This window comes from Phoca vitulina, unplaced genomic scaffold (genome assembly GCF_004348235.1).
Source record: "Phoca vitulina isolate PV1807 unplaced genomic scaffold, GSC_HSeal_1.0 scaffold10, whole genome shotgun sequence".
NCBI classification, from domain to species: Eukaryota; Metazoa; Chordata; class Mammalia; order Carnivora; family Phocidae; genus Phoca; species Phoca vitulina.
Genome location: NW_022589713.1, coordinates 12,060,621 through 12,082,891, shown reverse-complemented (window position 1 = coordinate 12,082,891; position 22,271 = coordinate 12,060,621). Strand labels below are relative to the sequence as shown.

The following is a 22,271-nucleotide window of genomic DNA, read 5'->3' as shown; positions in this document are numbered from 1 at the left end:
TATGATCCCATTACAGAGAAGTTGAGCTAATCACTGGGGATTTCTACAACTCCTATAAACATATAATAAACACACAGAGAATAAGAACAGCTCCAATTGTCATCTGCTGGTGCAGCATACTCTCATAGTCCCTAAAACAAAACTAATCCAGAAATTCATGAAGCAGAAATAAACCAGAAACAGACTGAGGGAGAGCAAAAGCTCTACTACCATATATTAAAAGCCACCTCAGAGACCAAATAAGAAGCCTGGGCACCAGATGACCATAAGGTGCATTTACTGAACAACTTATTTTACTCAATTTCATTGGGTAAATCTTTATGAGACACATCCTTGAGAATGATAAAATAGACAACCAACCAACCAAACAAATAAGTAAACAAGCACGCAGGGAAACTCATAGAAAATGTAGGTCAATTAATGAGTGAAGATTTTCTTACTTGCAATAAAGCGTTATTCAAGTCAGATCAGCTTTCAGAACAAGTAGCTTCCTGGCATAAGGAATGAAGCTTGTATTTGTAGTTCAAATTCTTATATCCCAGTTGACAGTTCTGATTGGCTAGCATTTGGGTCACTGTCGACAAAAACAGAAGTTACAGTCTATCACAAGAAAAAAAAATCATAGCATATTTCAGGATGCAGTTTTCAAAATCACTAAGAGTAAGATCCAAATGAGTCAAAGAAAAGGAGAAATAAAGCAAATTTTAAAAAAGAAAAAATATGTATGCATATGTTATATAAAATATGTAATACATATACACATACATAATGAAATGTGAATACACATACTCTGTGTATATGCATGTAGACTTTTTTTACAATCCAGTAAAAATATAAAACAAAATCTGAGCTAAAAAAATCTTAGATTAAGCTTATTGTAAAAAACCACAAATCTTTCTAGTTATTCTAGCATGAAAATATATACTGAGCATGAGAACTTTATCTTGATTTTGGAGATAAGTACATGTTTTTTCCATGGTTGTTGACAATTCTTCCATTCAGTTGTCCCACAGAACAGCTCTGGCTCTGAATGGAACCTGAATTCTAAAACCAAACTGAATTAATCAAGCTTCCTAATCACTAGAGTAAAATTAATTTTAATGCCCGCTTTTGCTTTAACAGTACATCTACTTCATTACACACTTTCCTCTAAAAATGTAACATAAGACAAACACATTTCTTTTTTTTTTTTTTTTAAAGATTTTTTATTTATTTATTTGAGAGAGAGAGAATGAGAGAGAGAGAGAGAGCACATGAGAGGGGGAGGGTCAGAGGGAGAAGCAGACTCCCTGCTGAGCAGGGAGCCTGATGCGGGACTCGATCCAGGGACTCCAGGATCATGACCTGAGCCGAAGGCAGTCGCTTAACCAACTGAGCCACCCAGGCGCCCAAGACAAACACATTTCTAAATATGAATTTGTAAAGCATTGATTTTTTAAAATGTTCCATTCTTCTAAGAACAGAAAACCTTTTTAACACAGACTCTTCAAAGGGACAGCGATCAAAACACAAAATATTTACAAGTACACGGGTTTTCATTTAGAGGACATTTACTGAGTACCTATTTCGTGCTGGCTATTATGCTAAACACCACTGATATGCAGCTATGAATCTATGAACACTGTCCTTGAGCAGCTTCTTCATAGTGAAGAACACAAATACAGCCAAGAACAACCAAATTACACAGAAAGTGCCATAATGAAGTATAATTAAAATGCTATGCACATTCAGAAGGATGAACAACTACCTCAGCCTCATAAATTTGGAGATAAATTTATAAGGTATTGACGAGTAGGAAGAATATTGCCATTCAAGAATGGCGAAAAGTATTCCAAGGAGAATCTTGAAAAAAATGAAATGGGCTAAATATTTCCTCATTAAAAAAAAAAAATACTTCCAGTGTATCCACTCCGCCCACAGCCACTGCCACTGGCCTGATCTAGGTCACCATCCTCTTCACCAGGGCTTCTGTGATTCTCACTAACTCATCCTTATCATCCAGTCTTGCTTCCTTCATCCCCCTGCCATGAATCCTCCACGTAGCAAACATATTTATTTTTATTTTTTAGCATAAATTGGATCTTGTCACTACTGCTTAAAATTTGTCATTTTTCCATTACATGAAAAGGAAATCCACTCGCTTATCAGAGCCTAAATATTCTGCCCAGCTTCCCACTTAAAGCTCTGCACCATACCTAGCTGTGATATATTTATACATATATTATCTTTAAACTCTTTCCCCTAACCAACTTACTTACTTGTGAAACCATATTTTTAGATGCTCACATACATTTCAGAACCAGAGTCTAGTCCGAATAATATTTTTGAAGTTGGTGAATTGTCTGATACTTTCTTTTTTATCCTATTAAAAACATACAATTTCAGAAAAAAAGGTATATGATTTATAGCTATATGGAAATACCTATTTGTTTACTAGATGTGCTTCTGAAAAACTGAAATAAATAATCGTTCTTTAAACTTGGAACCATATTTGAATTGCAAAAGAAGTCCTGTACTCATGGGCTAAATAATTCAGACAGACCTTTCCAGTGAGGATAACTAGAAACACCACTTAAAAAAATCATAGACATATGCTTGTAGGAAATGAAGAGCTAAAGGCCATGCAGAATTATTGAGCCAAGATTTGGGAGACAATGGAAATGCAGAGATGTGAGTCAGGCATTTGAAATCGCTTTCCTCTGAGATGTTAATTATTCCAGGGGCAATAGGGCAATGAGGCAGTAGGGAGGCTGAAAGTTTGAGCAGGAGACTCTCCATGTCTCTCCCTTTCCTTTCTGAAAGTTTCAGGGGACGAGGGAGACAAATGTGAGTCCAGAGCAGGCAAGAGGTCTCTAACCTCTCATGCATGGGTAGGAGCTGAAAGGTTATGTAATAGGTGCAGGGACTGCTTCCCAACTCTGAGTTATTCACCCATTATACTTGGATTAAGGAGACCGCCCCAAGGTTGTCTGAAAACTACCGATGTCAGGCCAAACCAAACAAAAGAGAGGTCTGAAAAAGGATAACACCATTCTACATCTCAACTTACTTCTATAAATATTTTTTTCAAATATAATGTTAAAATGTTTGATTTTTTCAAATCCAGTACAAAATAATCAGGCTTATGAAGAGACAAGATACCTTGATTGAGAACCAGTAAAAGTAACAAAAATTAGAAACAGATCCATTTTCTGGGAATGGGGCAAAAGTACCAAAATATATTAGCCTTTGATAATAAAAGATAAATGTTGCCATTTCTAAGATAATAACTAAAGAAACAGTAAAAGCATATACCTTTGACCCTTGAACAACAGGAGCTTGAATTGCATGGGTCTGCTTATATGTGTTTTTTTTGTCAGTAAATATATTAGAAAATTTTCTAGGCATTTGTGACAATGTGAAAAAATTTGCAGATGAACCACGTAGTTTAGAAATACAAAAAATAGGGGCGCGTGGGTGGCTCAGTCGGTTAAGCGTCTGCCTTCGGCTCAGATCATGATCCCAGGGTCCTGGGATCGAGCCCTGCATCGGGCTCCCTGCCCAGCGGGAAGCCTGCTTCTCCCTCTCCCACTCTCCCTGCTTGTGTTCCCTCTCTCGTTGTGTCCCTCTCTGTCAAATAAATAAACAAAATCTTAAAAAAAAAGAATTTTAAGAAATACAAAAAATAAAAAATAGGTATTATTGTGAGAATATAGTATACAATAAATACAACCTACAAAAAAATGTGTTGACTGTTGATGTCATTGGTGAAGTCAACAATAGGCTACTAGTAGTTAAGTTTTGGGGGAGCCAAAAGTTATAGGCAGATTTTTGACTGAACAGGGATTCTTCAGTAACGTTATCGTTCAGCCCCTGTGTTGTTCAAGGGTAACTATAGAAATTCTAAAATTTGTAAAGGCAAAATTTAGAACGACAGGAGAAAACATCAAATAAAACAGAAAACAAACAGTAGGATATTTAAAATAAAATATATCTGAAGCTACAATTAATGTTATAATCCATCGAAAAAACAAAGCTTGTCAAAATAGATGCAAGAAGAGAGCACAGCATGCTGGACAAAAGTGGGAGGTAGACTAGAGGGCCAGGGTTAAAACGCTTGAGAAAATTATGTCCTATGTCTCCCTTTCCCTTCTGTAAAATAGCAAGTATCATACATAGAATTCATGTCTCTAGGGACAGTTAGGCAGTGAGGTCATTTAGGTAAGGACCCTGATGTAGTACCTGGCACACTGTAGTGCTTCGCCCTCCTTCTCCTGTAAGATAAACATATTAGATAAGGCCAAGTTTTCTTACAATCGGATTCACTTAGAGTGAAGTACATCTTTAATTTTAGAGTGACTTTACATTATTAGATCTACTTAGCTCTAACGAGGAACAAAGCTATTATAATATATTATTTGGGTCACTGAAGTCCATGGCATGAAGCTTGATACATAATTAAAGTAACTAAATATGCCCTAATATATCCCTTTAAATGTTTTATTGATAGTGTTGGCTGAATGTGAGAAGTAAGTGTGATTTTGCTGTCTTTATGGGTCAGATTTCATTATATAAACATCTTAATTTTAATCAGGCAGTTATTATGTTAATATATTCCATTAACAGTGGATATTTTTTTCCACACCTAACAGTCTACAATCTTGAAAACTAATTTAAATAGATCTTTTTATAGCAAGTCTGTGAAAACTGTGTATATTCATTAAATTAAAGATCACTTTGCATGCCAGCACAACCAAATTGTATTTTGAAATGATGCAGGATAAACAACAGATGTGTCCAATATATATTTTTCTTCAGTTGCTAAGGCAACATTGTTCAGTCTTTAAAAGAGCGAGATGGTGCAGAAACAAGACCAGAAAATAATTCCTTTGGGCACTTGTTTCGATAAGAAGGCACCCTTCACATTTGCCATTACAATGTAGCCAGCATGGTTTGACACATTCTAGTATTATATTATCTGTGCTAGACTTTATAAGTTTCATTATTTGTTTTTTTAAAGATTTTATTTATTTATTTGTCAGAGACAGAGAGCACAAGCAGGGGGAGCTGCAGGCAGAGGGAATAGCAAGCTCCCCACTGAGCAGGCAGTCCGATGTGGATTCCCGGACCCTGGGATCATGACCTGAGCAGAAGGCAGATGCTGAACCGGCTGAGCCACCCATGCGTCCCTAAGCATTTCTCAAGATAATGGTGTAATTCTGATGGTGACCAAGATAAAATATTGAGAATTGTAGGCTAGATTTCCAAATGTAAGGGAGAACTAGCCTGGCAACAAGATGCCTATTACCTCATTCTTTCTAATTCAGGAAATCCCTCTTCTATCCATTCCCAATTACTGTCCACCCTTGTTAATATATATTTACACTCTTCATTCACACAAGTTCAAGCAGTATTTTTTTTTTTTTTTAACTCCTCTTGGCCCAAACAAGAGGAGGATCCCACCAGGAATATTTATAATAACATGGAAATTACCATTTAGTCACTATTTCCATTTTTGTTGGTGGGATTATATGAAATAATAAGAAACATGGGACCTCCTCAGAGTAAAAATGTTCTAAGAACCAGTGTGTGGCTCCAAGTTCTCTAAAAATATCAGCACCACTTGAAGAGAATTCATGAGAAGAGAACCATCTCTTTTAAAAAAAGCAGTTACAGGGCTAGGCAATGTCAGTCAATAGAAAAGCAGAGAAATTAACTGTAATTCCAGAAAGAATGTTGTTAGCTAACACATTTGGCCTCATTTCTTGAACGTCCTTTAGGTTATTTTAATATTTAATAAATGACATGTTAGAACTATAATATGTGAAAGTGGTAAGAAGGAATTTTGAAATGGTGTGAGGAGTCAATGTGCTTATATATATGAAGAACACTTAGGGTTAAATGTCTCAGAACATATTTTAAAAATTACTGTATCGGGATGCCTGGATGGCTCAGTCGTTAAGCATCTGCCTTCGGCTCAGGTCATGGTCCCAGGGTCCTGGGATCGAGCCCCGCATCAGGCTCCCTGCTCTGCGGGAAGCCTGCTTCTCCCTCTCCCACTCCCCCTGCTTGTGTTCCCTCTCTCACTGTGTCTCTCTCTGTCAAATAAATAAATAAAATCTTTAAAAGAAAGAAGAAAAAAGAAAAGAAAGAAAGAAATTACTTTATCAAGGGGTGCCCAGGTGGCTCAGTCAGTTAAGCTGCCTTTGGCTCAGGTCATGATCCCGGAGTACCAGGATCGAGTCCTGGGATGGAGCCCCATGTCAGGCTCCCTGCTCAGCAGGGAGTCTGCTTCTGCCTCTGACCCTCCCCCATCTCATGCTCACTCTCTCTCTCTCTCTCAAATACATAAAAAGAATCTTTAAAAAAATAAGTAAAAAATAAATAAATAAAAGCAATTACTTTATCAAAAAAGAAAGCTTCTCACAAGAGGTGTTATTTTATGTGAGACTGTGTGATATTAATAGTTCTTTCTGAGATACTTAAAACTTGAAATAAAACTAGAATGTTTTCTCAACCTGTACACATATTTAACTGTGTAAAGTCTACTTTGAAGATTTCATTATCAGACTAAATGATCTCCTTTGTTCTTAGTAAGTAAAAAATATAAACTTTAAAAAATGCCCCTTTCTAAAATGTACGTAATGCTAAAAATTTTAGAAGGTGAATATTACATTTCATTGTTAAGACATTAAGAAACTTTGAATGTTGTGATTCAAGCATCACATCACTGTGAGAATTTGTAAACATCTTTTCTTTATCACATATGTTTTAAATGTAGAGACTGAGAAATGCACAGCATATTTTGAAGAGTTCTCACTTAAAATGTCCAATAATGGGAGAAGAAAAATAATTTCTCTGTTCACATTGATTTGAGTTTTACAGATGGTTTAATGTGAGATTAGAGGTGGGATTTTAACCCAAATATTTATGATTTCTTCTGAAGAAATTATTATTTAAATATTTGGCATAAAACAAGACATCTGGGAATAATTAAAATAAAAAAATTATTATGGTAGTACGAGCAAAGATAGTTCTAATTCCTCGATAAACTATTTTGTGGGTTTAATTCCAATAGAAAAATAATTGATAGCGACTAGAGACCCAAAAACATAAGAAGTCATTTCTTTGTAACAAATGAAAATAATCAGCAAAACTATATAAGAGAAAACATAATGAAAGAAGTGGGATTTACATATCTATTTGGAGGATACTTTAAAAATTCCAATTATGGGGCGCCTGAGTGGCTCAGTTGTTAAGCGTCTGCCTTCGGCTCAGGTCATGATCCCGGAGTCCTGGGATCGAGCCCTGCATCGGGCCCCCTGCTCTGTGGGGAGTCTGCTTCTCCCTCTCCCACTCCCCCTGCTTGTATTCCCTCTCTTGCTGTGTCTCTCTCTGTGTCAAATAAATAAAAAAAATAAAATAAAATAAAAATAAAAATTCCAATTATTGTGATTCACCTGGAACAATTTAAAAAACTCTCAACCTCATCAATTTCGAAAAAAAAAGTTCTATAAACCATAAAGGAAATTTTACCCTTATTACTTTTAAGCTACTATGTATTTAACCCTAAAGACTTGCTGGAAATATTTTAAAGTAGGGGTAGGGGAAACACTTTGGGAGTTATTGCACCCAATTAAATCCCATATTCCCACTTATAAAGGAGGAAGAATATAAGGAGAGAATCAAACGAAGGTGAGGGGGGTAAAAGGTGAATGGGATAAGAGAGAACATGGAAGAAAGAGCAACAAAGAATGTGATCATGACTTTCTAGAATACAAACTAGCTCTAGTAACCACTAGGTAATATATATAAACCTTCAGCAAATTTGATTTTTTTTTTTTTAACACAGAGGACAAGGAGAGACCACAGAAAAAGGCAGACGACTCCAGATCAGCTGGTGGCAGGTTTAATGAGCAAGGGAGCTTACTTACATACATGGGTTGTCTTGGCTGGCTGCAATACAAGTAGATCTCCACATCTTCCTTCCAGAATCTTAAAAGTTTATATAGAGGCCTTAACTCGGTTCAGTCATGTATACCTTCCAAGTGGTCTCAACAATACATTGCTCTCTCAAGGCTGAGACCTTGAAAATGGCTCCCACTGCGTCAAGGGTGGGCAGAATGTACATTCCAAAACGGGGAAGGCGTGAGAAGCCTCCAACTGCCTCAATACAGCTCACAAGTCAACTGTTGGTCACATCTTCTAGATGACCTCCTTCAACAACAATTTAGGAACCATAGGGAGAACTATCTATATTCAAAGATTTTTTTCAAAAAATATATAATTATCATGTATAACTTTGTATCAGTAAATCTGAAATTATACCTAAAATCAAAATTTTTAGAAAAATAAAAAATTAGTCTATGAAGAATAAGCAATCTACTCACAATGGAAAATAAAAAAAGCACAGATAAACTCTCTCAAAACCATGCATGAAAATGCAAGTTATTACTGCTATGTTCTACCAAACCTTCAGAAACAGATGTATCCTATATTATGTAAACTGTTCCAGGCTAGAGAAGTATATATGCCCTATGTTGAGTTCCAGAAGTGATGTTAAGACTCAAAGCTAACAAAAAAGGTACCAACAACCTGCTATTCTAAATTCAGAAACCTTCAAAAAAATGGTGTTTGTCACTATGACATATGCCAATGCAATAAGACCAAAAACAAAAACCAAAAAACACATAGGCAGAAATAGTGGAAAGAAATAATCTTCTCCAATATGTTTATTCTATTTAACAAATCTAAAAAAATAGTATGTCAAACAAAATAGAATTAATGTAATATTTCAATCAAGTAACTAACTTCAGAATAAACATAAAATTGGTGAGTTTCTTATGCAGTAAGAATAAATTTGTAAATATATTACTAAAAATGAATCCATTTAAAATAGCAACAAAATATATTAAAAAAAAAAAACTTACAGCAATACATCTAAAAAGAAAGATTCAGTAAGAATACAAAACTCAGGGGGTGCCTGGGTGGCTCAGTAAGTTACGCCTCTGCCTTGGGCTCAGGTCATGACCGCGGAGTCCTGGAATCAAGCCCCATGTGGAGGTCCCTGATCAGTGGGGAGTCGGCTTCTCCCTCTCCCCCTGCCCCTCCCCCCACTTGTGTGTGTGCTCATGTTCTCATTCTCTTTCTAATAAATAAATAAAAACTTTAAAAAAAAAAATACAAAACTCAAATGAAGGATATTAGGAAGGTACAAAATAAATGGAGATATGAATATGCTCTGGAAAAATATTCAATATTTTAAAGATATCAATTCTCCATGCATACTCAATGAGAATCTGAACATTTTTAAAACAAAACTTGGCATATTAATTACCAATTTTACTCCAAGAAAACCAAATACGAAAGCCAAGCCAAAAAATTCTGAAGCGCAAAAGGAGAAAAGATTTGTTCTACTGAAATTTAAAATGGGTTATAAAATAATAACATTTTAAATATATTCTGGTTTTGGTGAATATAACAACAAATATATCAATGGAGCAGACAGAAATATACTTGTTGTTTATTTGAAGTTAAGAGATAATAAAAGCATTTACATCAGTAAGAAACAAACAAACTGGTCAATCAATGCATTTAATAACCTGGCTATTCATATGGGAAAAAATAAAATTAGATCACCTCACTATTCACAAAAATAAACTCTCTATGGATTAAATTTCTAGACAGAAAAATTTGAAAGGAATTGTAGAAACCGTAAACTTAAAACATAGGTTAATTTATTTATGTCGTTTATGTCAAGAAAGCCTTCAAAAAAGAAACATTAAATACAAAGTCATGCAGAAAAATTTTAATGTAAACTATATCTAAAATTTAAAAATCCACATGACCACATACATCTTAAATAAAGAGATAAATGAAAAACAAGGAGAAAATATGTTAAACAGATGAAGAAAATACTTCCAGAGTATATACTCAATCAAAAGGACAAGCAGCAGATAGACACTCTACTGTGAGTAAATTCACAAAAGAGAGAATATGAATTAGACCATGACGAGCTATTTTTGCCCATTGGATTGGCAAAAAAATGATAAAATTAGACTATATCAAATATTTCTGAAGCTGTATGTAGTAAAAAGAGTACACACACTAATATCCTGATGGTAGAAGTTTAATATAGCCACACTGGCCAACTCTGTTAATATCTAAAAGGCATGGACCCAGTAATACAGCAGTATCTATCCCAGATAACTATGTACATATTTGCAAATGGGAGCAAGTACAATAAAATAAAAAACAAAATAATCAAAATTTCTATCAGTAAGAATGGCTAAACAACCTATAGTATAGCCACATGTTTAACTACAATGCAACAGTAAAAAGTAATATGAAAATGTATTAAGATATAGAACAATTCCCAAAGAAACTGTAGAAAGTTACAGAAAAAATATATACAATATTATGCAAATAGACACAAAACATTTTTCTATATGCATTTATAGGTCTCTAAATTATACAAAAAAATAATACGATAAGGTGGTTATCTTGGCGGATGAGACTGGGATTTTTAAGTACTTATGAAGTCTTTTGGTTTAATATCTTTAAATGGAAAAACAATATTCAACGAGCTATTTTTGTAGTTAAAAATAAATTTTAAAATCATTTTTTTAAAAATTCAGGAGCCAGGGGGAACAATACAAAATTAAATCCAGCAGTCATTTAATGAGCTTATAAATATGACAAATTATATCTCATTACTTAAAGAAAAATATCAATTCATTTTTATGTAGCCATCCATACAATTCAAGTTAAATCAAGGCCATATTTTTATGCCTGGAAACTATTCATAAGTGTTTGAGGCTATTATTTATACCTCCATTTGGAGTATACACAGCACATCGGGGACTCATCTCTAATGCTATAGCCGGGCTTTTTGCAATTAAAGAGAGCTAATGAAAACAAAATCGAACTTAAATGACTTTAAATGACTCTTATCTTTACTCTGAAAGACCCAAGAGAAAAACATACAGTTAAAAATGTTACTCTTTGGGCTAATTGACTATCGTAATATTGTTAAACAGCCTAAGACAAAAGTTTGTCAACTACTTGGAGCAAGCGACTTACTTGAAGAAATGTGATTTTATTAATAGAGGTTGTGTTCCCTGAGGAAGCATAAAGGAGGGTGAAGTAGGAACAGTGACAGCATCACTTGAGGAAATCAATTTTTTTAGTGTGACAGAATTTCCCCCAGTCTTTGCCAAAGATCTCTGGGACAATTTCAATTCAAGCAATATTTATTTAGTGTATCTCTATCAAGATACACACAGAATTCTTAAAAGCTGGAATTTATAATCTGGCTGGAAAGATGATGCTTACAAGTACAGAACAGTTAAGGAATATTCCAACATAATAGAATCTCAAGTGTTAATCGATGTGATGAAACATAATGCTGTAATAGATCCAGACTGGGATGGGTCATTGTCATCTGAAGATACTAATTCATTGAATAAACTGAAATGAGATTTAAATCCTCAAAGTCAAATCATCTACATAAATTTTTGTATCTCTACAGTATCCCTGCCAAGAGGACACCCATCTTGAACTGAATTTAATGTGTATGAGGGAACCCACAAACTGTTATGGGCCGGCTCAGAAGATTTTTACCTAAGACAAAATCTGCTTCTCTATGGCTCTCAGCCATATGGCCAAGGCTACCACCCGAACAGACAGAAAAAAAAAAAAAAAAGTGTAAAATCTTGCTTTAATAGGATAGTCTTCAAATGCTTGAACACTTCCCCACCCCTGGGGTCTTCTAATCTCCAAGATAAGCGTGTGCTCTATAATCTTCCTCATGAGATCTTGATTTGAATCCCCTCTTCATCCTAGACATTCTCCCCTCCTAGGATTTTATTCTTTTTGTACCTGACCATGTTTGTTAGGACTCCCTTCACTATAATCAGTAGAAACAAACCTGAGTTTTACAACCAAAAAGGATGTAGGGGGAGTAGTTAGAAGAATGCAAAAGAATCCATTTGACATCAAGGTGTAGAATTCATCTTACGCACGGAAGACTAGGTGGAGAGACCAGAAAGCCATCATGAGCCAAGCTCTCCTGCTTCTTTACTTCTGTGTATCAACTATGTCTTCTACCTTGTTCTTCTTTTCTCTTTATTTACTAATATGTTCTGCTTCCCAACTTTAATCTTGGACTAAAGATTCTTACAACTGTAAGTTTAGATATTACAATTCCAGCTCCACGGGACTTTTTCATGTAGCCCTTCCCTGAAAAGGATTCAGACAGGGCCTAGTTTGGATGTGAAGGGCAACCTCTTGTCCAGCAAAGCCGCTCTGGCCCTGGGGGTGGGGTTGTGTTGCTTACATGACTGCTAGAGGTGCAACCTGGGACCGTGGTACAGATAAGAGAAACAAGATGGGCTGATGGCTAGAAATGTGGAACTCAGAGGTAAAATATAAAACTTCAGGACTGATCTAGGCAATACCACAGTAGCATGACATGACATCAGAGATGAAATGGCTATATTTCATTTTATAGGTTAGGAAACTGAGATATAGAGAAACTGAATGTCTTAAAATTTTGTAGTTAATTTTGTGACTGAATAATGATGGCAACACATTTCCTCTGAATCCCTCTATATCCCCCTGAAGGGTCTTCATGAAGAGTCTTCTCTTAACAAAATACTTCTCCCACCAAAATCTGAGAAAAGAATGACCATTAGACTCAATGTAAAGGAAGGCCAGAGAAAATACTATGAAAATTATTTTATGGTGGAATATTACTGCTAAGACTATTTGTCAGACACATGAAAACTTGCCTAACATAAACATAGAACAATTTCTAAATTGTTAATATTTTAATTAGATCATTGTCTCTTCTCTGCTATAGGCATTGTAAATGAATAACCTAAGTAGAAACATCCAATTAATTTTCAAAAGATAAAGGTTAAAGTGGTTTTAACCAGTTATTATCTATACTACTTTTGAATTTGATTTTTAGTTTCTTTTTGCATTGTGTATGTATTCTGGCATTTGGGGCCTTGGTCCTGGAGGGACTGCCCCTCCCAGAGCTTAGTTAATTCTCAGAGATAACAAAGTACTACCCAGTGAATATGCCTTTAATATACAAATCAGTCAATGCAGAGCCCACCCCCTTGACCATCCCCTTTATCACATTCTTCCACACCAAGCTAATATTCCCCCTGCCTAATTACCCTAGGGCCAGGTACTAGGTAACTAGGGACCAGCCCCACAGTCCCCACTGAAATTAAGCGAAGTATCCAATCCTAAACTTGTTCAGCATACCAACCCTGCCTCAGCCATTCCTTCCTGCAAAACTCCAATAAAGGTTCAGGCCATACTCTCCCACTCCTCTTCCTCCTCCCAACCATTCCTGGTCCTTCCCCATGTGAACCTGTGCAGCATGGCATTCCTTTGGTCTCTATGGATCTATGAGCATAAACTTCTTCCTCCATGAGAATCATTTTCATGTCTGCTGTTGTACCATACCTGACTGGAATAAACCCCAAGTACATTTTAGAAAACTTAACCTTAAAATTTTTTTTTTTTTTTTAAAGATTTTTTATTTATTTATTTGAGAGAGAGAATGAGATAGAGAGAGAGAGCACGAGCAGGGGGAGGGTCAGAGGGAGAAGCAGACTCCCCGCTGAGCAGGGAGCCCGATGCGGGACTTGATCCCGGGATTCCAGGATCATGACCTGAGCTGAAGGCAGTCGCTTAACCAACTGAGCCACCCAGGCGCCCCCTTAAAAATTTGAAATGAAAAAACAGTAAAATTAAAGTACTCAATAATGATGGACATTGGTCTGAAAAATATATTTTCCTAGCTTATAATTGAAAGACTCTCAAACACATTTATAAAATATCTATCTGTTCAGTTTTTTAGGACCTCTAGAAAAGAAATTGCACCAACATCTTTCAATATGTTTGAAGTCTATTGACCTCTCTTTCAGACAGTGTGCTTTTATAGTTAACCTAAATCCCTCAATCTTCTACTTGTTCTTTTTTTTTTAATTTTATTATGTTATGTTAATCACCATACATTACATTACATTACACGTTCCATGATTCATTGTTTGAATATAACACCCAGTGCTCCAGGCTAAGCCATCCCCCCACCCCACCCCCAGTTTAATCGTCTCCTTCAGGCCAGAAGGAGTCTGTTTTCACTGTAAGTTCTCTGACGGTAAGAAAGAAAAAAAAATCAGTTCTTCCCCTCCCCCATTTCTTTTGCTCTCCTGAGGGGCTAGTTTGAGGCTTGTGTTTTAGGGAGACTGAGTTCCTAGATGTTGATAAAAAAATCCAGCTACCCTTTCAAACAAATCATCTGAGAGACCTTTACTTTAATCACATAATGGTCAGCATTCCACCTGGAAACCGTGACAGGGAAACAGCTGTTCTGTGTTCCTAAGACCTGAACACATCAGAGTCATGTCAACAGGATTCTCACTCATGTCTTTACTTGTAATAAAGCTACAACACAATTCACATTAAAGATGAAGAGAAAGAAAGACTTACACAGATCAGGACAGATTTTTCTGCCCTAGCAAAATAATATTTGATCTATAAGATGTGCTTTGAGCACCCATTTGATTATGTGGTATTCCATTTGTACATTTTGAGAATTTTTTTAATATTCATTTTAAATAAAGGGAACATTTAAACTTACTTTTAGTTATTTTTTAAATTAAAATGTTATTTAGATATATTTAGGAAATACTGTAGTAATTTTTCTAAGCTGAAATCTTCCTGAGAATGCATGTAAAATTACTTTGGTAATTCTAAAACCAAGCCATGGGTCCCATCCTCATAGAGAATCCAGGCCAGTAAGGAATATGGTAAGGGATGTGCAGCATGCTGTAACAGCTCGCAGTGGTGGCACTTAACCCAATGGGGGGGGTGGAGGGGAGGCCAAAGAAGACTACTAAGAAATGACATTAAATCTGAGGTCCGAAGGTTTTTGTTTTGTTTTTTTTAAGATTTTATTTATTTATTTGAGAGAGAGAATGAGAGAGAGAGAGAGCATGAGGCGGGGAGGGTCAGAGGGAGAAGCAGGCTCCCTGCCGAGCAGGGAGCCTGATGTGGGACTCGATCCCGGGACTCCAGGATCATGACCTGAGCCGAAGGCAGTCACTTAACCAACTGAGCCACCCAGGCGCCCTGACGTCCGAAGGTTAAATAGCTGTTGGTATGGGGATGAGAAAGTAGAGAGTGATATAAAATTATAAGGCATGGGGAAAGGCCCAGAAGCAAGAGGGAATGTATGGTAGATAATTGTATTAATAATCGCAATTTTTCAAGCCTCTCTGTAACCACACCCTCTGACAGTGCCCTACCATACTGAGCCTGAACTTGGACATGTGACTTGCTTTGGCCAATGGGATACCAACAAACTCGATGAAAGCAAAAAAAAAAAAAGCAAGTGTGTATTTTTGCTTCCTCTCTTGAATCTCTGTGATCACCCAGCTATCCTGCTGGAGGATGAAACATGTGGAGAAAGTCAAGGACATCCTAAATGAGCCAGCAGCATGGAAACTGCTAGACTTGTCAGTGAATCCCAACCCAAACCAGAACTATTCAGCCCAGTCAGCTGATATTCAGCACTGCCCAACCTCCTGGTTGGCAGAACTAATATGGGAGAACTAATAAATGGATGTTTTCTTTAACCACTAAGTTTTGGATAGTTTGTTATACGAATTATTAAGGCAAAAAAAATGATTAAGCAATAGGTAAATGATAGAAAAGATGACAGAAACTGACAGGCAAAAAAATATATAAAAGCATGTCATTATCTCAATGTGTTTTCTTAAATTTCTGCAGAGACTGAATCTTCTTTCAGATGGTAATTACAATTATGACACCTCTTTGGTGATGTGTTTCCTTGTGTCCTTTTATTTTGTTTTTGTTTTGTTTATTTGTTTACATGTATTTGCCCTTCCCCCATTTATTGAAACTTAAGTAGTTCTCTTGAAAATCTTGCTAAAGCAGACTGAGTATATATAGCTCCTACCTTGGCTCCACACTCTAGAGCTATCTTCCTCTGGCTTTTCTACCACGTATGTAACCTTTGGGGCCACATTTTATAGCTTAGTACCTTCCCTTATTCCTCAAGTTTGATTCTCTTCTATGCTCCCTTGATTTTATCTTCCAGTAAGAAATCTATACCTTCCAGTAAGGAACACACTCCCTACCTATTCCCTTGGCTCCACAAAGCCCATTTGGCCAAGCCACCTTTCAGACTCCACTCACCCTGCGAGGCCCCATCCCTTGCCAGGTGAGGAGACTGGGCAGTATAACTCCTGGGATTCTGTATACATAAGTTATTGATTTTTATTTTTGGCAAATAGTTTCCTCAATCATTTTTAATAATATCTTAATTTGGTTTGTATTTACATTGTTGGGGGGAAAATCATATTTTAATCAATCTCCTCTGAGTTGTTTTTCAAGTTTTAAAGCTTAGAAGGCCCTCTGTTAATAGATTGTACTATTCACTAGTCACAGAAAAGTAAATTCTTAATTTTAAAATAACTTTTGGCCCAGTAATACTGCTGCTAGTAATTTGGTGTTTGCATGCATTGGCTAAAGTAATCTGGAAAAAATCTAAATGTTCATTTTTAAATCAGTACTTAAATAGATTAGGTTGTATGTAATATAAGTATCATTATTCACTGTTATGGAAATATCACTATCATATCAGAATTACAGAGAGCATGCATACTATGATTATATGCATGTAAAAATTACAAATTATATGTAACTATTGTTCATGTAATGTATAATTACATTTTATACATATGCTGTTACATGCATATTTTTTTTCGAGAACTTCAGAAAAAGAATAGCAGCAACAGTTACCTTTGGAGAAAGAAACTTGTGAGGGATAAAAATGGGAAAGGGAGGGTTGTTTTTATCATTTTATACTGTCTTGTGAAGACTGAATTACTTGTTAAATACTTGTGATATTTTATTTTTGTATTAGATTTTTAGAAGTCTTTCTATTATGCAAATATTTTATATTTATTTGTTTGTTTTTCAGGTTATTTATATAGCTTGATTTCTAAAGTTTCAGTCTAAAATCTTATATTCACATTTACCAAGTAGAAAATAAAAAAAAAAATTTTTCCTCAGAAAAAATATCGAAACATTGTCAGAGGCATAGAGGTCCATCTATGATATATTTAAGAATGTCTTCCCAAAAAAGAAGAGACAAATGGCAAAGAGTTAGAAATACTGTCAAAAGTAAATGGAGGGAGGTACAGGATTCTGGGAAGGTAAAAGAATAGGAAGCACTAGGAATCTGTCTCCCCCTGGACAACAACTGCACTGGCAAAATCTGTCTGATGTAACTATTTTGGAAATCTGGAGTTTACTGAAGGCTAGCAACTTCCAGGGAAAGGCTTGGGTAGCAAATTTTAGTGAATTTTAGTCAATTTAATCTCAGCACAGGAGCAGGTTCCCAGCCCCTTTTTCTCCAGCCTTGTGGTAGATAGCCACACAGTTATTCCCGGAGCAGCTTGCACACAACTTGAGGGAGCCAAAGTGGACAAAAAGCACCCAGTCCTCCAAATAACAGGATGTGGTCTCTGACTGATGGTCCTGATGACAAAGGTGCAACAAGATGGACAGTCATTGTTGCACACACACTCTTCACCCTCCAGTTGAAGTGACTTCTGGAAATTTTAAGGGCTGGCATCTTTTTTCGCCCCTTTGTTTTTCTTTTTCCCCTTTTGAAAATGGGACATTAAAAACTAGGACATTCAAGAGCAACTGCAAATATGGAGAAAATTAGAAAGTGATTGTGCATGCCCAGGGAAAGGCTCAGGCTCAGAAAAGATTTGAGAAACCTTAAGTTTATGCCTCAGCTGACCCTTGGCACAGAGGCAACCTACATATTTACAAAAATAATATCCCAAAATCTCATCATCAGAAAAATGAAAATCAAAACCACAATGAGTTATCACTTCACACCAGTCAGATGAGCTAATATTAAAAAGACAAGAAATAACAAGCATTGATGAGGATGTGGAGAAGAAAACACAAACGCACCATTGGTGGGTATGTAAATTAGTGCAAACACTATGGAAAAGAGTATAGAGTTCCTCAAAAAATTAAAAACAGAAATACCATATGATCCAGTGATTCCACTATTGGATATTTACCCAAAGAAAATAAAAACACTAAATTGAAAAGATATATGCACCCTTATGTTTATTGCAGCATTACTTACAATAGCCAAATATGGAAGCAACTCAAGTTTCCTTTGATACATAAATGGATAAAGAAGATGTGTCATACGTATATATACAATAGAATATTACTCAGCCATAAAAAAGAATGAGATCTTGCCATTTTTCACCCACAACATGGGTGGATTTAGAGAGTATTATGCTAAGTTAAATAAGTCAGACAGTGAAAAACAAATACCATGTGATTCCACTTATATGTAAAATCTTAAAAAAAAAATAATGAACAAGAAACTAGATAGACTCTTAAATATAGAGAACTGGTGGTTGCTAGAGGTGAGGTGGGTAGGGGAATGGACAAAATAGATAAAGGGGATTAAGGGATATAAATTTCCAATTATAAAATACAGAGATGAAAAATACATCATAGAGATTTTAGTCAATAATAGGGTAATGATGTATGGTGACTACACTTATCGTGGTGAGCACTGAGTAATGTATACAATTGTTGAATCAAGAAGTTATACACCTGAAACTAATATAACATATGTTAATTATATATCAGGAAGGAAGGAAGGAAGGAAGGAAGGAAGGAAGGAAGGAAGGAAGGAAGGAAAGAAGGAAATCACCAAGGACCAGAAGTAAAAACTGTTAAAATTAAACAAAACAAAACAAAAATCTTGGGAAGGGGGAGAATCTGATTATGAGAACCACCACATTATTAGATTCAAATGTCTAGTTTTCAACAAAAAATCACAAGGCATGCAAAGAAATAAGAAAGTTGGCCCTTTCGAAGGAAAATCCATCAACCAATCAACAAAAACTTCTTGAAAAAGATCTGATGGTAGATCCACTAAATAAAGACTTTTCAAAAACTACTTTAAAGATGTTCAAAGAACTAAAAGATGTGGAGAAAGGGAAAAAAAATCATGTGGGAAAAAATGGGAAATCAAAAAGAGATAGAAAATTTAAAAAGAAACCAAAACTAATTCTAGAGCTGAAAAGTACATTAACTGAAATGAAAAATTCACCAGAGGGATTCAGAGGCAGGTTGCACAAGCAGAAGGAAGAATCAGTAAACTTGAAGATAGGACAATGGAAATTTAGCAAGTCAGAAGAATAGAAAGAAAAAAGTTTAAAAACCAACATATGTACTGTGGGAGTCCTGGAAGGAGGAAAGAGAGAGAGAGAGCAAGAACAAGAGCAAGAGTGAGAGCAAGTGAAGGAGGGGGATGAGAGAATATTTGAAAAATAATGGCTGAAACTTGCCAAATTTGATGAAAGGCATAAATATAAACATCTAGGAAGATCAAGGAATTCCAAGTAAGATGAACTCAGAGACCCACAACAAGATACATTTAATCAATCTTTCAAAAACAAAGGATCTTGAAGCAGGGAGAGAAGCAACTTATCACATACAAGGAATCCTCAAGGAATCCAGTAAGAGCATCATCAGATTTCTCATCAGAAACTTTGGAGGCTAGTAGACATGCACCAAATATGTTCAAAGTACTAAAAGAAAAACTCTCAACCAAGAATCCTATATCTGGCAAAACTGTCCTTCCTAAGTGTGAGAGAAATTATCAGATAAACAAAATCTGAGGGATTTATTACCACTAAGCCTTCCCTGTCGGTAATTCCCAAGGGAGTCCTGCAGGTTGAAATGAAAGGACACTAGACAGTAACTTGTAACTATATGAAGAAATAAAGATCTCAAGAAAAGTGAATTCATGGGCAATTACAAAAGCTAGTATTACTGTAACAACAGTTCGTAACTGTTATTTTTTATTTCTACATAACATGAGACACTAATGCAATTAGAAGAATTAATAGTATATGTTCAGGGGCATACTATATATAAAGATGTAATTTTGTGACATCAACAACTGAAAGGCAGGGGGTAAAGCTGTAAGGCAGCAGAATTTCTGTATGTTTTTGAACTTAATCTGTTATAAATTCAATTAAGAGAGTTATAATTTTAGATTGTTAAATGTAATCCCCCTAGTAGTCACAAAGAAAATATCTATAGGATATACACAAAAGGAAATGAGAAAGAAATTTAAATGTTTCACTAAAATAAACACAAAGCAGGACAGTAATGCAGACTATAAGAGACAAAAAAAGCTGTAAGGCATATATAAAACAAATAGCAAAATGACAGAAGTCCCTGCTTATCAGTAATTACTATAAATGTAAATGAATTAAACTCTTCAATGAAAAAAGGAAGACTGGCAGAATTGATAAGAAGAATGATCCAAATATATGCTACCTATAAGGGATTCACTTTAGGTGCAAATAGATTGAAAGTGAAAAGATAAAAATAGACATTTCAGGCAAATAGTAATCAAAAGAAAGCAGGTGTGGCTATACTAATATTAGATAAAATATTCTTTAAATAAAATATGAGACAAAGAAGGATATTATATATTAATAAAAGATGCAATACAGAAAAAATATAACAATTATAAACATTTACACACCTAATAACAGACCATCAAAATACATGAAGCAAAAACTGACAGAACTGAAGGGAAAATAGACAATTCTACAACAACAGTTGGAAATTTCAAATGTGCCACTCTCAATAATGGATAGAACAATGAGACTGAAGGTAAGTAAGGAAATAAAGGACTGAAACAACACAATAAACCAACTATATCTAACAAATCTACACAGAACATTCTACCCAATAACATCATACACATTCTTCTTAAATGCACATGGGAGACATTTTGCAGGATAAACCATATGTTAGCCAACAAATTAAGTCTCAATATATTTTAAAAGAGAGATATCATACAAAGTATCTTCTCTGACCTATAAATAGATCAAGTTGGGAAAACTAGAAAATTCACATATTTGTGTAAATTAAATAACATACTCAAACAACCAATGGATCAATGAAGAAATCACAAAGGAAATTAGAACATACCAACAAATGAAAACAAAAACACAACTTATGGAATTCAGCAAAAGCAGTACTAAGGAGGAAATTTATAGCTATTTATTTATTGCTTATGTTAAAAAACAAGAAAGATCTCACATCAACAACCTAACTTCACAACTTAAGGAATTAGAAAAAGAAGAGAAACTAAACCCAAAGCTATCAGAAGGAAAGAAATAATAAAGATTAGAGCATGAATAAATGAAATACAAAATAGAAAAATAACAGAGAAAATCAATAAAACCAAAAGTTATCTTTTGAAAAGATCAACAAAATAGACAAAACTTTAGCTGGGTTAACTAAGAAAAAATAAAGAAGATTCAAATTACTAAAACAGAAATGAAAGTGAGGACATTACTATTGATTCTACAGAATTGAAAATAATTATAACAGTACTATGAACAATAGTATGTCAACAAATTGGATAACCTAGATGAAATAGACAAATTTCTAGAAACACAAAACTAACAAGATTAAAACATGCAGAAATGGGAAATCTGAATAGACGAATAATGAATAAAATACTTAGGAATTAACCAAGGAGATAAAAATCTTACACAATGAAAACTACAAAATACTGTTGAAAGAAATTAACAAAGACATAAATAAATGGAAATACATCCCATGTCCATGGATTAGAAGACATAATATTGCTAACATTCAGTACTACACAAAGTGAGGTACAGATTCAATGCAATCTCTATCAAAATCCCAATGACAATTTTTAAAGAAATAGAAATCCAAAATTCATGTGGAATATCGAGAAACCCTGAATAGCCCAAACACTCCTAAAATGTAAGAACATCCCAGAGGACTCACTCTTCCTGATTTCAAAGTAACAGTAAACTTTACTTACTACAAAGCTACCATAATCAACACTGTATAGTATTGGAATAAAACCAGATATATAGAACAATGGAACAGAAAAGAGAGTGCAGAAAAAACCTTCACATATATGGTCAAGTGATTTTTAACAAGGGTGTCGAGACCATTTAATGGGGAAAGGACAGTCTTTTCAACACATGATGGTAGGAAAACTGGATATCCATATGCAAAAGAATGAACTTGAACACTTACCTAACACTATATACAAAAATTAACTCAAAATGTATCAAAGACCTAAATGTAAGACCCAAAACCCTAAAATTTTTAAAAGAAAATATATTACAAAA

General features: G+C 35.1%; 1 long non-coding RNA gene across 1 annotated transcript in view; it reads right to left on the bottom strand.

Annotated features, from left to right (window-relative positions):
• The window catches only part of LOC116634957, a 286,784-nt gene extending 286,248 nt beyond the window's left edge, over positions 1-536 (bottom strand). The window contains exon 1 of the long non-coding RNA XR_004300085.1: positions 441-536. This is a non-coding gene — a long non-coding RNA (uncharacterized LOC116634957). The remainder of the gene's footprint in view (positions 1-440) is intronic.
• Positions 537-22,271: the final 21,735 nt, after the last annotated feature.